A 17786-nucleotide genomic window follows, 5' to 3' on the forward strand; every position below is an offset into this window, starting at 1 on the left:
ACGATATACATACACCGAAATCAAGCTCCGAAAACCATTTGATCCTCCATCACCCGCAGAACTCGAAAGTCGAAACAAATCGAATAATCTCTATCGTGCATGGCAGAGCGCGCGGATGTTTGCATGTGTGAGTGTGTGTGTGCGCGTAGGACAGATACAGAAACAGCATAAGCTTGCAATTCCATCTTCCTAGCACGTGTGCAGGACATAGACGCGCCATGCAGTGCAGCGCATCAACTCGGTTGTACAACAGAAGCGCTTCGTGCCACGCGATGTCACACCTAGGAAGGCGCAATCCGTTGGCGAACTACCGACTGCAACGCAAAACATATCGCAGCGGACAGCCGATGCCGTGTGCCAGGGTGCTGCTACCGCGATTCCACACTGTTCTTCTTCTGCTACTGGTTTATGCGGTTGGCTGTGCTGTGCTATTGCCGCTACTATTCGAGGCAAATTTATGCTTCAGTTCGATTTAGTTTATCTTCGGACGCCGCGCCGGCAAGACGCGAATTCTTCTGCAGTACTCGCGTGCCACTCTCTCTTTCTCACTCGCTCGTAGACCGTTCGCGACTGAGTTATATCTTGCCGCAGACATCGGCAGCCAGTTAGTTTATATTGGCAAGGATATCCCGATATCAGTACTTCAAGCAAGTGCAAGTGCCGAGTCGAGTGCATGTGGTGCAGCATGGAATCACTCACACTCACTGCCTGAGTGCGGCGTGTGTTTAGTGGGTTCGCGTTTTCGTGCCGGTGAATCAGCTGTGACAGGTTGACCTTTGACGTCGCGACGCCAAGTGCTAGACGACGGTGCGTTCTACATACAAGTGGCGCGGAGGGAAAAAAGCAAAACAACAACCGCCGGAAAATTCTGCATGTGCAGATTTGCAAACCAAGTGATTCAAACGCAATTAAAATAGATAGCGACCAATTTGCTACCGACCGGCCGACTTTCCACCCGAAACTGTGTGATTTGTGTGTAAGAATAATTCGCGCTCGTGGCATGCAGCATGTGATTTAGCGACCTTTTACGTATGTGCAAGATTTGTCCTAAAAGTGACGGTTACCGTTTGTCGTGAACAGACGTGTGAAGATAACAACGATAACGGTTGTGTCTTTTTCTTCTTAGTAAGTGTTGTGCGGGAAACGTATGCTGATATGATGAATACTATGCTACGGTTGAGTGTATTGCCATTTCTCAGACCAAACTGATCGTCTAGGCGCTACAATAACCCTCCTCTGGCATATCAACTCGACATCAGTTGATTCAGTCTGTAACGTAACTTCTATTGATAAAAGTCAAGGCAAATGGATACAGTATGTTTTATTTCAACGTTACTATTATGCGTAGGATATTGTGTAAATGTTTTGAAATAATTCGTCTGTCCATTCCAACTCGACAACATTTCAGTTCGAATTTCTACATATTAAAGTCCCCACCCCTCCTCACCCCTCACTACGCCCTATTGCTCAACTACCTACGCTCATGAAATTGAGCTAAGGCTTTTGAATAATTCATCCAAACATACCAATGTGGTAAATCTAAAATATATCATGTTATTTTGGAATGCTATATGAAATACCATTGGTACACCTGCAGTGTTGGCAATAAAAATGATTTTTGGCATTTAATTCGATGTATCGAACTTTGAACAGCTATAACTTAGCTTAGAGACATTCTAACACCATACATCCTTCCGCAAAGTTGTTTAGCATATCTTGGACTATACTTCTATCTATTTGTTGACATACCGTCGCTGTTGTGCTATCTTATGACAAGCGCCATTTTGCACATTTCGAGAAAAACGATTTTTAAAGTTTGAGACTGAATATCTTGAAACTTATAAATGGTATAAACAATTCAAAGAAGACAATCGATGCTTCTATTTATTCTGTATTAATCTCTCAAATATTACGAAGATCCGTTGACTAAGTTGCGAGTTTTGACTATTAATGTAAACAAAAGTCGCACTCACACGTGTCATAGGTGTGTATTGATGACAAAATTTGTATGGCGTGTCATAATCGTGCATGGAAAATTTTCCATAGAAAAAAATCATCAATTATTAACTTTTATTCATATCTTTGGTTTCATTTGATCTATAGACAATCGGTGACATGCATTTTGAAGGAAATGAGTCAGGGAATTTATAAAAAATAGTTATTTTTGGTTACAGTGTTGCCATAAATGCTATATTTCCAGTTTAAAAATTAAATTGCATTTTTCTCACAATTAGTGTATTTTTGTTTTAAAAATGATTATGCCATTGTGTTCCTCAGATAGTTTTACACATAAAAACATCTTATACATCAAGATAACTTGAGCCAATACCCAGACACGGTCATTCGAAGCAAAAATTATAAAATTTCGTAGTACGTTTTTCGCTATAGCTCAGTAATCAAGCAGAATGCCAAAATTCTGAAAATGCCACTTTGTAGAGATTTTTTAGACAAGTGATGTGGCATATCTAACTCAGTTTACCCCAAAATGGCGTTTGTCATAAGATAGCACAACAGCGACGATACTACAAGAAGAATTGACACGCTCAGACTAAAAATGAAAGTCAAAAAATAGGTAGAGAGAAACGATAAACAAAAAGTCGCGCCGAAAGAAGTAACTGAGAAATCTCCGAGGAAAAATGACAAGTAATTTCTTCCGAGGAAAAATGAAACTCAAAAATGTTTGGACAAAAACGATAAAAAAAAAGTCGCGACGGAAATTGTTATTGAGAAAGGTTCGAAGAAAACTGTCGATCAGATTCTCCCGAGGAAAAATGTGACTCAAAAAAATTCGAAGAAAATTGGTAGTAAAAAGGTTGCGCGGAAAACAATGGCTGAAAAAGTTCTGAACAAAAATGTCGATCAGAGTTTCCCGAAATAAAATGAAACTCAAAAAAATTTGAGGAAAAATGTCAATCAGTTTTTAGCGAATAAAAATGAAACTAAAACACGGAGAAAATTTTTCTTCGGAATTAAGTAGGACGCCGAAGACGCGAAAAAGCACAAATTACTTTTTGGGCGTTTTTTCGCAGTTATGACGTTATGAACGATATTCTATGTACTTTTGAATAAAAAAATTCAACGATCACCGACTTTTTGGAACCTTTTTCCAGGTATTTCAAGATTATTTAGAACCTCTGTCCTATCAAAATAATAGTTCTAGTATAGTGTTACCTAAAATGAGTATAAATTCTCTCAACTTGACTCAAAGTCCTGCATGCTGTTAACAGTACTGGTAAGACTAGTATGGGTATAACTAAGCTGACCAACTCTGACGAAAAAATCCGTACACTATGAAAACCATTTGCCTGAGCGTGATGAACGATTTCGCTTCGTTGCGGTATGGTGTACGGATTTTTTTGTCAGAGTTGGTCAGCTTAGGTATAACCGAGGGGCAATTCACTCCCCATTCAAAGTGAATTGAAAATACCCAATTGAAAAAATACACGAGAAATGCTTCAGGGGACGTGAACATAAATAAATCCGAACTTCCTACCAGCATCAGTAGGACATTTTGGATCAAGAATTCCGTCGTTTTATCGACAATGTTTACCCTAAATAGTAAATCTCTAAAATCTTGCAAGTTCGAAGTTTGCATTGCGACGGATCATTTTGTTTAGATATATAGGTTGCATTATAAATCAACACTCGTTGGGGGAATAGAATCGAAACCAACGCTCGATGGATTGAGAATGCAAAACACAAGATTGTACGCAGCTCACCTGGGTTCCATTCCTAACCCCGCACATAGGGTTAGAGATTTTTCCACAAGAGATTACTCTAACCAGAAAAGACCCTAAGGTTAAAACCTCTATAATTAAAATAATAAAAAATAATACAAAACACAAGAATCCGAATTACGAGTCGCTTCCGATCAACTTGCAGGAATGAGTTCAGCCATAACTCTAAGTCCAGTTGGAATTCCGGCTGGATTCTGCCAGAATTCAGGCTCTAGTGACGCAACCGAGTCTAGTACAACCAGTAGGAATTTCGGCTGATTTTACTTAGGAGCATCTCAATTTTACTGAGATGCATCTCTATTTTTGAAATAAATTTAGATAATAATGCAGTGATTAAATATAATACCGCGTTGCTCAAAAATTACCATTGGGTAAGCCTAATTAGAAATTCTAATTTTCTAAATAATAAAATTTGGCATAATGCTTAATTGTTCGTTAATCTTGAAAAATCACTAGTAATTCCATTTGTACTAATTTTATTATTTGCGTTTATGAAATTATTCTACTTGCATTCTACAACAACATTTAAACGTCAAAATTCAGTAACATTCGGTTTCAATTGATTATTCAACAAAAATACAATGCGTGCATACAATTGTACGTTTTAGTACACTAATCCATTAGAATTATGAAATAATTCACCAATACGCATAATACATTGCATTTCGTGAACAATACACAAATACGTTTTAATGCGCTAATACGTAAGAATTATGAAAGAAATAACCAATACTCTTCAATACACAAAATACATGTCATTTCGTGAAAAATACACAAATACATCTCTGAATACGTTATCCTGAATCGAAAATACTAGAGTGAGTCGCCCCTCGGGTATAACGGATAACACTGATTAGTATATCGAATAAGAGAAATTAGATCGAAAACTCGGAACCTATTTTATTCTAAAAGAATAAATGTCTATTTGAACAGAGATACATCCTACTATTAATTACAATAAATTTGTAACTCTAGCAAATTCAGTTTGAGATAACCGATTTTATTCCGCTCAAATTATTGATCGATTTTTAATGGGAAATAATTGGATCACCCTGATACAGGTGTCAGAAAGTTTTTGTCGCTTTTGTTTCAATGGAAAGTGTTTAAATTTATGCAAATTAGAGTAATGAAAAAAACTTTTATCTGAAAAAGAAAATTTGGGATTCCTTGACCATACGATATAATACGTAGATATAGCAGACGATAGCTGATGGAAACATGTGCAGTTATTTGTCTCAGAGACTCAAGTCTTGTCAAAATTTGAGAAAAAAGCGTGATCAAAAAGTCTTTAAAGAAAGGGTTACAAAAATTTGAGAAAATTTTAAATTTAATGTTATATACATGTTAAGCAAACTGGATCAGAGCATTAATGCATAAATATAGATTGGCACGGCTCGTAATGTATAATGAACAGAAAACTACAATGCCTGTGTTCTGAACAAGAAGCCGTTCATCAATGAAGAGCAAAGAATTGATATTTAACCCTTAAATGCGCAATGTTGTTTTTTAAACAACATTGTGAAAATCATCTCAAATTTATCACAGTAACGTATTGAAGCTATGGGGCAATATTTGCGGCTTCAAGGGGTTATTTACTAAACGACATTGGAACATTCCATCGGAATATTGTAAAGATTGTAATTTTTGTCGACTTGTCCAACTACAAAGTGTGGTGCACGGTATCTACCTAGCAAAGCAAAACAGCTTTGGCATAAAGCAACACCGAAAACTGAAAATCTATACCAATTATTGTACCTATCACATACTTGATTCAGTTTAGTAAACTGCGCTCGTGTACCCGCGTTAATGTACCTAAGCATGAGCACAAAACGAAAAAACCAAAATTGCTTCTACCCGTATACAGCATTGAACCGGAAAGACTAACTGAAAAATAAGAACAAGTCCAGCATTGTTCAAGTAAAAAATTAACTTTCCGTTAAGCCTTACCGTCACACCCAGATAATCGAATATTTTTTCGCGGATAACTAATCGAATCACGGATAATCAACCCTAAACTGTATATAAAAACAAGGAAGAGGGACGACACTTAATCATTGGTGATACTTAATCCCTACCCACATTACAGAATCTAAATACACAATAGTCCGTCTTGAACCATCGTTCGATCGGGTCATAAAACTTGAGAGCTCCTGGTTTACCTAGAGTTTACGGTACGGTTCGTAATGTATAGAGAATGGACAATTATAGCGCCTGTGATCTGGATTGCGTTCATCAATGCGAACAACAAACAATTAGTTTTTAGTTTACATTGAAATAATCTATCGGAATATTTAAAAAATTGCGATCTTTGTTGACGAGTCCAAATTCAACACCTTTGATTTAAAAGGTCTCGTTGTTTCTACGTTGCGTTGCGTTGTGACGATGATTTTGGCGGGTTGCACACTAACTTCATCATGTTTGACTGCTGATTATCTAATAAGAGTTGCTTAGGAAATGGTAAGTAGGAATTCATACCAATCCGACCCATATTAAAACCTCAACAGCATGATAGCCATCATTGCCGGCCGCTCATCTTCATCGTTCACGGGGAAGGATAAAGGATAAGGTAGACAGGAAGTGTTGATGCTCCACCTACTTAACAAAAGGACGACGATTTATCAGACTCTTCCATAGGTGTCGCGGAGTTGGTAGTTTGGAAGGGTATCAGGTCTAGGATTCGCTCCAAGCAAGCAATGCGACCTGTAAAGCATATTTTATTAGGTAGTTGTTTAGTTAGTCTTCGAGTGCACGATCACTCGAAAAAGAGAAGATCTTGTTTAGTTTTTGTTTTTTTTTAAACTCTGGGCAGCCGGCTACCGAGAGTATACTATGTTCCCTAAACAAAAGCAATTTGAACTCCACACAGCCGACCGTGGGAGTATTGCCTAGAAAAGCTAATCTTATCTGATGATCTATTATGGAAACTTTAATTGATTTTGAAGAAAATGTGTACCGTACGAATATGATTTTGAAAGATCTATCTTTAGAATTATGATTGTTCATGATACAATGAGCATTTGTATTACAAAACTGATGTTTATATCATCCTTATATGCTGTCTAGTAAAATTTTTCTAAATCAAATATCTCGTAAACTTAAACTTGTAAAATGCACATAAGCACATATGAAAATTGAAATTTTCATAAACCTTCAGAACATCACTTGGTTTTCGCTTAAAAACTTTTCCACAAGCGTTATATCGTTTCGCGATCTTCAGGACTTTCTTTGCTTTTGCATCGATTTATTTTTAGAATGCAATGGGCGACTCTTGGAAAAATTATTTTGTAAAAGTCGATTTTCCCACACGAAATCCCGTGTAAACTTTAAGCCATGGGCGCAAAAATATAGTTTCACCGATCGAGCTTAAAATTTGCAGTCATGCTAGGACTATAATGGAACATAGAAAGTTAACGTTTCAACTTTCTTCCATTTAGAAAGTTGGTCAGCGCATTTTTTTCATACTCATCTTTCCGAATAATAGACCGAAAATTGTTGTTAGTTTTTTTACTGGTAGCTTCTCCAAGATACTATTACAATTACAATGTTTCCTTACAATTTAGGCATTCGCTGGCAAAGAATATTTTAAGCAGTTTATATTTTTACGTAAAGAAGGATTAATTCCCTGCAACTTATTTTGGGATAGATTTTGTTCCACACCCTTTAAAAAACATTTTGATTCAAAATGATTTGATTGCCTGTGTAAAATGCCTTAGTCCCCTATACTGATGAAATGTTGAAAGTATTATCAAAATCGAAGATGATAGGACACGTTTGAACCGGGAGGATTAAGAAGCTTGTCAGAGTTGTTATAAAATACTAGACTGGGGAAAACTTTAAGTTAATCGGTTATCTAAAATTACTATTTCAAAGATTCCTCGAAATATCAAATAGTCAAATGTTAGAATACAATATAGAGCATTTACTGTATATTGGTTTTGTTTCCACAACTGCACCAATTAACAGATTGAGGGCCGATTTCTTCACCCTTGCTTAACTTTTAAACCAGGTTCACCAGTATGTTTAAACCTGGTTTAAGGTTCAGGCCGAGCCAACCAGCCAGGTGTCGAAATCTGTTCGGCGATTCCGGTGGAGCAGTGTGTGTGTGTGTCTGAGAGAGAGAAAGAGAGAGAGAGAGAGAGAGAGAGAGAGAGAGAGAGAGAGAGAGAGCTAAATATGCTAGGAAAGCTTAGGATTATTATTGATATCAGAACTCTGGAATGAGTGTCTATTGGAATGTTTTCAGGCAGGTAGTTATTAAACTACTGTATTTTTAAATTATGTAGAACATCGAACAAGACTTATTTTTTTATTTTAGGTTGAAAATCTCAAAATGTGAACTTCAGAATGATTTGAAGAACGTAGAATACGCACCTAGATATTTTACACAATGTATTGTAGTATATTGAAGTTTTGTGAATCAGTACAGTAAAATCGGTCGTAGATGCCAATGTGAATCCAATATAATTTCAAATTAGAAACTTCTAGACGTTTCATTAACGTAAAATAAATTGTTAGTAGAACAAAACGTGATCCAATAAGTGGATGAGTCATTAAATATGTGTATCAAGGCGTTGTGGAACGTGCAGTTTAATGCCAATGTTTTGATGACATTACTGCACTTAGCCTGAAATTATTGTTATCAGAAGGTTTAAAACATTTGAATAAACGAGTTCGAATATTACCGCACATTATTTTTTTTTTTTCAAAATTCTTCAATTTACTTGTTTAACAGAATTCTGACAGAGAATCCGTCATATATTATAAAACAAGCCCTAAAAAATTGAAATCGAGACGGTTCAATAAGTTGACCCATAGAAACTCAAAAATTCCCATTCTGCTAAAAGTTGAATAACTTTCACAATTTCCGTCCGATTTAAACTAATAAGTGTTTATTTTTTTGGTTATTAGCAGGATTTAATAGATCCATAAAACTATAATTCTTAGGATTGCTTCATCTTGCCCAAAATATTGACCAATTGCTCATATTTCAAATTAAGAAACAGTTCAATAAACCCGTAAATAACGTCAGAATCAGTAGTCGCTGCTTGGAGTTATTTATTTCGCTTTTCATTTTCCGAGATATGTTTCAGATCGATCCGAGGGTCATTAGTTAGAAAATTTGTAGACAGAAGGTTGAATTTATTGATTGGACTTCCGGTTGCAGAGTTACGAGTTGAAGAGTGCGACCACACAGCAAATTCTCATATAAAGTAAAATGAAAAATTTTCAAAGGGGGTAGTAAGGGAAAATTTCAAAATCGAATTTGTATTTTTGATGCCAAATGACTTTAAAATGCATGAAACGTTGAGATTTGATGAAATCTCGAAGAAATTTTTTTGACAAAGATTGACATTTTTGGACTTTGACACATTTTTGCCTTTCTCATATAGAAAGGTTATGCAATCACTCTAAAAATCGTCAACCTAATCCCGGCCTCCTAGTTGTTTTACCTATAAAGGATTAGATAGGAGTATGCAATGAGGGGTTGTTACTTTAAAATTAAAAACTACAGTAGGATTCCGCTTTTGGATTTTTTTTCAGTTGCCAAAACTGGAACCGTGCCAAAAATGGAACCTTACCTTAAAAGCTTTTATTTTCAATTTGTGACATCATAAATGTTACAAGAATATTAATTATAAAAGAATATGTGAAATGGAATGAAATAATAGAAAAAATCAACAAATTTAACTTTATTTGCTATGCCCGCCCCCATAAAATATAGCAAATATGACTCCTATGTATGGAAATAAAGTCAAAAGCGATATCCATTATTACAACAAAATGATTATTGAGCATTTTTCAAAAGATTTACTATGAACAAAAACAATGTTGCCAAAAACGGAAACCATTTGTTGCCAAAAACGGAACTTTTTTGTTGCCAAAATGCTGCATGCCAAAAACGGAACGTGCCAAAAACGGAATCTTACTGTAGTTTAAAATTTCTTAACAAGTTGGAAATTTTCGGCAGGGTCCGGACCCTCCGGATCTTTCTCCTTGATCCGCCGCTGGTTTTGAGTGATGTTTCGGTGTCGACACATAGTATCTCAAGATCTTGGCTGTCGATCCGTTGTATGTATGTGCAAATCGTATTGAATATATAATATACATTTCCATCATTGTATTGAACATAACTAGCCATAAAATCGTAGTTTTGACAAATGAGAAAGGCACAATTGCACCACTAGGTGAATTAAAACAGGTTTTTAGTAACAAGCCGCTAAAATGTGTCATCCCGTAAAGATTTGTTGCCCCTCCTCTTTCGGCTCGAATTTCAGTCATTTCAAAAGTTAAATATTGAAGCATACACATGAACCAAAACGCGGTGAATACAAAGCGTGGTGCACAGTATCAAACTAACAAAGCAAAACGAAATCAGCTTTGGCATAAAACAAAACCGAGGAAAGTCTATACCAACATTTGTAGGTACCTGCTACAAACTTGATTCTGAGCTGGCAGATTGCTGAGTGAATGTCGATTTTTCCAGTTCCGCTTTGTGCTGTGATGCGAATCTCATAATGGTTTGTTCATCCCCAGCTATCTGTTCTGCGATGAATACAAAGCCTGATGAGTGGCGTAGTCGAGTAAAGGCTGGCACAATCTGGCTTAGAATATCACACAGCATTGTGTTCGACGGACGGATGAAGTAAACTCTTTCGAATGCCACGCTCACTGAATCTGGAGAAGGTCTCTCTATGAGAATTTTTTGTATAAGGTGGAATGCGTGCTGGGTTTGGCTGCAGGAGGAGGATGATGTGAAAAGGCTACCCAATGCACAGCGTACGATCGTGTGCAGTTTCACATTGGTTTGAAGTGAAATTGTTCTTTTTCTTTTTCAAATATTTGGCGCAGTTATACTGCTTAAGGCATGGTTATACGAAAATTAATTCTTAAGAGTTAAAGGGGTCCTCTACTCGCGAGGCCTAAAATTGAGCACTTTTTTGGGAATAAATTGTAAAGCATCTCCTTAATGAATTTTAATTTTTTTTTTATTTTGAAGATACATGTTCTGATTTTTCAATTTTACATTTCAAGATGAAAAGAAAAATCTCTAGCGAGCTTGAAAATTCATTGATGACATTGATGTTGAAACTGCATGAGTCCCGCTTAAGTAAAGTTTTGGCAAATTGGGTAATCTGTAATCAGAAAACTCATATTTTTTATTATCATAGTCACGTTGGCTATGTTTAGACGAGAGGGATTTCTTTTATTTTATAATTTGTAAAAGTTATGTAACGATTTGTCAAAATTTCCAATATTTAGGGTAAGGTGGGGCAAATCCGACCTAGTAAATGGTATTAGCTGTAAAATGCTCATTTTACATCGGATCAAGTCGTTTTATATACCAAATTAAAGGTTAGACTCCTGAGCAACTTTCTGTATATAGCATTTTGTTTTTAGGATTTTGGGAATATCTTGAGTTACAAGCGTTTTACAAAAATGTTCATTTTTGCTGTTTTCAAAAATGGTGGGATAAACCCGACCAAAGAATTTAAATCCACTTACATTTATTATGCAATCACTTTAACAATCAGGAATATCCTGTAGTCAATGATGCACAAAAGTCAAACCAAAAGTTGTAAAAACACACTTTTTGTCTTATGAGCATCCCAATGTAGACTAATAAAATGCTGTCATACCACCGTTATGATTATTGTCGATGCTCTACACGACAACATTGATATTAGTTCGCGTAGTGCTCCTGATTTTCGATAACAGAGGGGGTCGGGTTTACCCAACGGTCGGATTTGCCCCACCTTACCCTACGCCTATTAAGGACCATAAAAATGGAACAAATTGACATTTTACAAATCCCTCTCGACCAAACATAGCGGTATATTTTCTGAACAATTGGAGAAAAAATTATTGAAATCGGACCAGTACTTCTATGAAAAGTCTTACTTGACCACTTAAAAAACTCTACTTTCGGGAAAACGCGTTTAAAAATAAAATACGGTGTATAACTCAATTGTAGTACCTTACTAGATAATCTATTATAGCGGGTCCGCAGAGCTCACCTTTCTCATCATGAAAATGTTCTTGGCTTACCACATTTTGTAGTTGGACTAGTCGACAAAAATTACAATCTTTCCAATATTCCGATGGAATGTTCCAATGTCGTTTAGTAAATAACCCCTTGAAGCCGCAAATATTGCCCCATAGCTTCAATACGTTACTGTGATAAATTTGAGATGATTTTCACAATGTTGTTTTAAAAACAACATTGCGCATTTAAGGGTTAAATATCAATTCTTTGCTCTTCATTGATGAACTGCTTCTTGTTTAGAACACAGACATTGTAGTTGTCTGTTCATTATACATTACGAGCCGTGCCAATCAATATTTATGCATTAATGCTCCGATCCAGTTTGCTTAACATGTATATAACATTAAATTTAAAATTTTCTCAAATTTTTGTAACCCTTACTTTAAAGACTTTTTGATCACGCTTTTTTCTCAAATTTTGACAAGACTTGAGTCTCTGAGACAAATAACTGCACATGTTTCCATCAGCTATCGTCTGCTATATCTACGTATTATATCGTATGGTCAAGGAATCCCAAATTTTCTTTTTCAGATAAAAGTTTTTTTTCATTACTCTAATTTGCATAAATTTAAACACTTTCCATTGAAACAAAAGCGACAAAAACTTTCTGACACCTGTATCAGGGTGATCCAATTATTTCCCATTAAAAATCGATCAATAATTTGAGCGGAATCAAATCGGTTATCTCAAACTGAATTTGCTAGAGTTACAAATTTATTGTAATTAATAGTAGGATGTATTTCTGTTCAAATAGACATTTATTCCTTTAGAATAAAATAGGTTCCGAGTTTTCGATCTAATTTCTCTTATTCGATATACTAATCAGTGTTGTCCGTTATACCTAAGCTGACCAACTCTGACGAAAAAATCCGTACACCATACCGCAACGAAGCGAAATCGTTCATCACGCTCAGGCAAATGGTTTTCATAGTGTACGGATTTTTGTCAGAGTTGGTCAGCTTAGTTATACCCATACTAGTCTTACCCGTACTGTTAACAGCATGCAGGACTTTGAGTCAAGTTGAGAGAATTTATACTCATTTTAGGTAACACTATACTAGAACTATTATTTTGATAGGACAGAGGTTCTAAATAATCTTGAAATACCTGGAAAAAGGTTCCAAAAAGTCGGTGACCGTTGAATTTTTTTTATTCAAAAGTACATAGAATATCGTTCATAACGTCATAACTACGAAAAAAATGCCCAAAAAGTAATTTGTGCTTTTTCGCGTCTTCGGCGTCCTACTTAATTCCGAAGAAAAATTTTCTCCGTGTTTTAGTTTCATTTTTATTCGCTAAAAGCTGATTGACATTTTTCCTCAAATTTTTTTGAGTTTCATTTTATTTCGGGAAACTCTGATCGACATTTTTGTTCAGAACTTTCTCAGCCATTGTTTTCCGCGCAACCTTTTTACTACCAATTTTCTTCGAATTTTTTTGAGTCACATTTTTCCTCGGGAGAATCTGATCGACAGTTTTCTTCGAACCTTTCTCAATAACAATTTCCGTCGCGACTTTTTGTTTATCGTTTTTGTCCAAACATTTTTGAGTTTCATTTTTCCTCGGAAGAAATTACTTGTCATTTTCCCTCGGAGATTTCTCAGTTACTTTTTTCGGCGCGACTTTTTGTTTATCTTTTCTCTCTACCTATTTTTTGACTTTCATTTTTAGTCTGGGCGTGTCAATTGTAGTCTGTAGAATTAAAAATGCAAAAATGTAGGTTTTCTCATACTAATCTCCATACAAATTTCAAACGCAATGCGCCACGCCGGGTCAACACCAATCGACCTTAAATTTTGCACAGTTGTTTGGGACCCCAAAAGGTACCAAAAAAGTGCTGTGCTCGGTTGATGTGGCTATGATTACGTTTTTTCATATAACAATGCCCCACCCTATTCTACATACAAGTGGCGCGGAGGGAAAAAAGCAAAACAACAACCGCCGGAAACTTCTGCATGTGCAAATTTGCAAACCAAGTGATTCAAACGCAATTAAAATAGATAGCGACCAATTTGCTACCGACCGACCGACTTTCCACCCGAAACTGTGTGATTTGTGTGTAAGAATAATTCGCGCTCGTGGCATGCAGCATGTGATTTAGCGCCCTTTTACGTATGTGCAAGATTTGCCCTAAAAGTGACGGTTACCGTTTGTCGTGAACAAACGTGTGAAGATAACAACGATAACGGTTGTGTCTTTTTCTTCTTAGTAAGTGTTGTGCGGGAAACGTATGCTGACATGATGAATACTATGCTACGGTTGAGTGTATTGCCATTTCTCAGAACAAACTGATCGTCTAGGCGCTACAATAACCTGTCTATTACTTTAAAGTTACTGTTGGAGTGAGAAGTTCGGTAAGTGTGGAAAACATACTGATGATTGTTTCGTACATAACATTTCTTGCGGTTTGTTTATCGGCGTTTCTCAAATAATCAATTCGAGATTTCTTAAATCTCGTCATTTGAAACAGGTTGAATGTGTGATTGAATTGAGTTGTAAATGTTTCTTCTGAATCTCGAGTTTTATTTTTACGCGATTGCTGCAGCGAAGCATAGTCTTGGTAGAATGTTTCGCTCCGGAAGTGGACTATATATTTCGATAAACTTCGCTGCCGATTGTTAGAGTACAGAACAGTGACTAATTGCTCAAGCTGCGATCAAGTTAATACTTCCTCTTGGTATTACCCTTGATTTTTAGACAGAGTTAAACTGCCCATAAAAGCATAAGAGTCCCATATTAAAAAACAGCAAGCCGAGAAAAACTCTGTTCTAGATTTATATTTTAATTGAGCCTTATGGGATGGGACAACCATGTTTTGGTATTTTTTCGATATTTTCTGAACAAACCTGGTAATCTTATTTGTGCATTGTGATTCAGTGGTGATACAGAATAAAATCCAACAGATAACTCATTTTCGACAAAAAAAACCATATGGGACTCTTATACTTTTAAGGGCAGTAAACCTGGTTGTGAAATTATTACCAAAGATAAACTCAATATACAGTCCCTGACCATTTTATAATACTTAAGCTAAGAAATAGACTAACCTTACCAATCAATCTAAAGCCTTTTGCTATATCAATAACTCATCTCCAGTTCACTCGGATCATGGCTGTTTGTCACAATCCTCGCAGGGCTCAAAGATTACTCGATCGATTTCGGAGAAGCCATGCGACTTGCATTTCCACGTTCCATGTTTCGAACCGTAGTTCTTTTTTGATCACGTGAGACTTTGCCGATTATTCCGTTCCGTGTTTTCTTCGCAATTGCTCGTAATGCTGTGTTTTCTGGGTGAATTATTGGGCCTGCACCAACCGCCGGTCTTTTCGGGGGACCGTTAAGAAACAGGAATGGAATCTTCACTTTATTTTGTATAGTTTCATTGCACTATTTCTCACCATAACTCATACTCTCTTATTTAGGGTGATATTTTATTTAGTTTTTCGAAGATTCATCACGTTCTGAGATAGATGACATCGGTGTAAATTAACTAATAAACCTCAAACACAGTGTAATCTTCAAAGAGTTTATAATACATATTACAGTAATTACGTAATCACCAATAAGTATACGGTGCTACAGTGGTTTTGTACTTTTCAAGTGACTAATATAGGTTGTAGATCTCGCCAAATGCAACACAAAACAATGTTTCAAAAATGTTGCATGACCTCAAAATCTTGATTTATGGCAAAATAAACTAATTTTTCGGGACATTCGGCATTAAAAAAAATTCTATGCGGTAATTTTTCAAGCGATTTTAAATTGTTTGAGTGCTCTGGAATGAAAAAGAAATGACCTTACCATCGGTACGCTCTGTTATGTTCGGGAAAATGTACTTTTGCATATAAAATATTTAAAATAATCCATAAAGAATTGTAAAACGATCAATAAAAAAGTTGTCCATGTTCCATAAAACACAACTGAAAATCCATAAAACGGTGTGAATGATCCATAAAAAAGGGTGATTTGATCCATAGATTATGTAAAATTGAACCATAAAATGGTCGCAAAAGAGCACTAAAATAGTAATAAAAGAGCAATTAAAATCAACCAATGCCCCATAAAAATATTGGAAATGTTCCATAAAATGATACATTTTGCGCCATAAATTTACTGACATTGATCCATAGAATATTAACAATGTACATTAAAACACATCGATATGTTCCATAATATCGACAAAAATGTTCCACGGTATTACAAAATGGAGCAATAAAATATCAGAAAAAGTTCCATAAATTTGATGAAAATGTTTGCTAAATAATTTTTCTTGGTCCATAGAAGATGTACAAATGAACATTAGAAATGATTCATATATCGAACGTTAAATTATGGTTCATGGATATTTACAAAACGATCCATAAGAAAAGAAAATGTAAAACGATCCATTAATTTGTGCTTATGAACTAGAAAAAATAAATTTAATGAATTCATGCGAAATTGTATGGTAAACTGAAAAAATAAGTTGTACTTAACAATTCTCATAACAGTGACAGTGTTTTAACAAGTGAGTTTATACTGGGAGCTAGTGTGATGCGGCTTGGCCGCATATCCGAGGCCAAGGATCCGAAGCGGCGCAAAGCCGCTGAGGATCCGTTGGACGAGGCATTGATTAACCCGTAGCTGGAATTGCAAGCAAACCTGTGATCCTCTCGTTTGCCCGGTTTACTTAAACATAGGGGCTATAGCTAGTTAAAAGCCGACTGAGCGGCAGCGAAGTCGGACAGTGCACTAGAAAGCGATGTGGCGTAGCCACATTAGTCAGTGTTCGTGTATAAAGTGTCCGTTTTCGCTTCAGATAGTTATTCAGATAGTATTTGCGACTCATGCCAGCCTGTATCAGTGGTCTAATAACTCTCAGCGCTCTAATATCATAAATACCCTGACGTTTAAAGAGTTGCCATAATGATTTCAGGTTAGCTAAGGTCAGTTAGCTGAATAGTGGGATACGGAAGCTGAAGTTTAACTATAATGTATGTATTTTTTGTTGTACTTTGACATTACAACCAAATGTAATAAACTTTATTATTAGTTCGAATAGCAACAATTTCGCATGAATTCATTAAATTTAATTTTTCTGGTGCATAAGCACATATTAATGTATCGTTTTACATTTTCTTTTCCTATGGATCGTTTTGTAAATATCCATGAACCATAATTTAACGTTCGATATATGAATCATTTCTAATGTTCATTTCTACATCTTCTATGGAGCAAGAAAAATTATTTAGCAAACATTTTTATCAAATTTATGGAACTTCTTCTGACATTTTATTGCTCCATTTTGAAATATCGTGGAACATTTTGGTCGATATTATGGAACATATCGACGTGTTTTAATGTACATTGTTAATATTCTATGGATCAATGTCAGTAAATTTATGGCGCAAAATGTATCATTTTATGGAACATTTCCAATATTTTTATGGGGCATTAGTTGATTTTAATTGCTCTTTTATTACTATTTTAGTGCTCTTTTACGACCATTTTATGGTTCAATTTTACATAATCTATGGATCAAATCACCCCTTTTTATCATTCACACTGTTTTATGGATTTTCAGTTTTGTTTTATGGAACATGGACAACTTTTTTATGGATCGTTTTTCAATTTTTTATGGATCATTTTTGTTGTTTTAGCGGCGCAAACTTAGGGCTGCCGTTATGTTCTTTTGTCAAAAAAACTTTGCTGTTTTGGGACAACAATATTAAAACAACCATAATTTTGCGATTTTTCCTTGAAAATTGCTCAAGATTCTTCTAAAGAAGCGTCTTTGTTTTCATAAACATTTAGAGAGAGCATTCAATTTCGCATCCGACCTATTTATGATTAAAAGCGGCTGAAAAATGGCCGAGTGATCATTTTTTTCCAAATTAGAAACAAAGTGATTCAAACGCAATGAATTCTGTGATCGACAGAAATGATTGCTTACGTTGGATAGCGGCTGGTACTTCTCCGGATTCTGGATCAAGTGGATGCGAAAGAGGTTCAGGAAATCGTCCTGA

At 35.8% G+C, this 17786-nt stretch overlaps 1 protein-coding gene across 6 annotated transcripts in view; it reads left to right on the forward strand.

Moving 5' to 3' along the window:
• The first annotated feature begins 495 nt into the window (after positions 1-495).
• Positions 496-17786, forward strand: part of LOC131688824 (uncharacterized) — a 68180-nt gene continuing 50889 nt past the window's right edge. Inside the window, exons 1-2 of one of the 6 annotated variants that reach the window (XM_058973367.1) lie at positions 496-1314; positions 13991-14135. The gene's annotated coding sequence lies outside the window, so the exon portion shown is untranslated. Of the gene's footprint in view, positions 1315-13639; positions 14136-17786 lie in introns of those variants that run through there. The other 5 variants (XM_058973369.1, XM_058973370.1, XM_058973374.1 and 2 more) reach the window with 5 other exon arrangements.

This window comes from Topomyia yanbarensis, chromosome 3, assembly GCF_030247195.1.
Source record: "Topomyia yanbarensis strain Yona2022 chromosome 3, ASM3024719v1, whole genome shotgun sequence".
Lineage (NCBI taxonomy): Eukaryota > Metazoa > Arthropoda > Insecta > Diptera > Culicidae > Topomyia > Topomyia yanbarensis.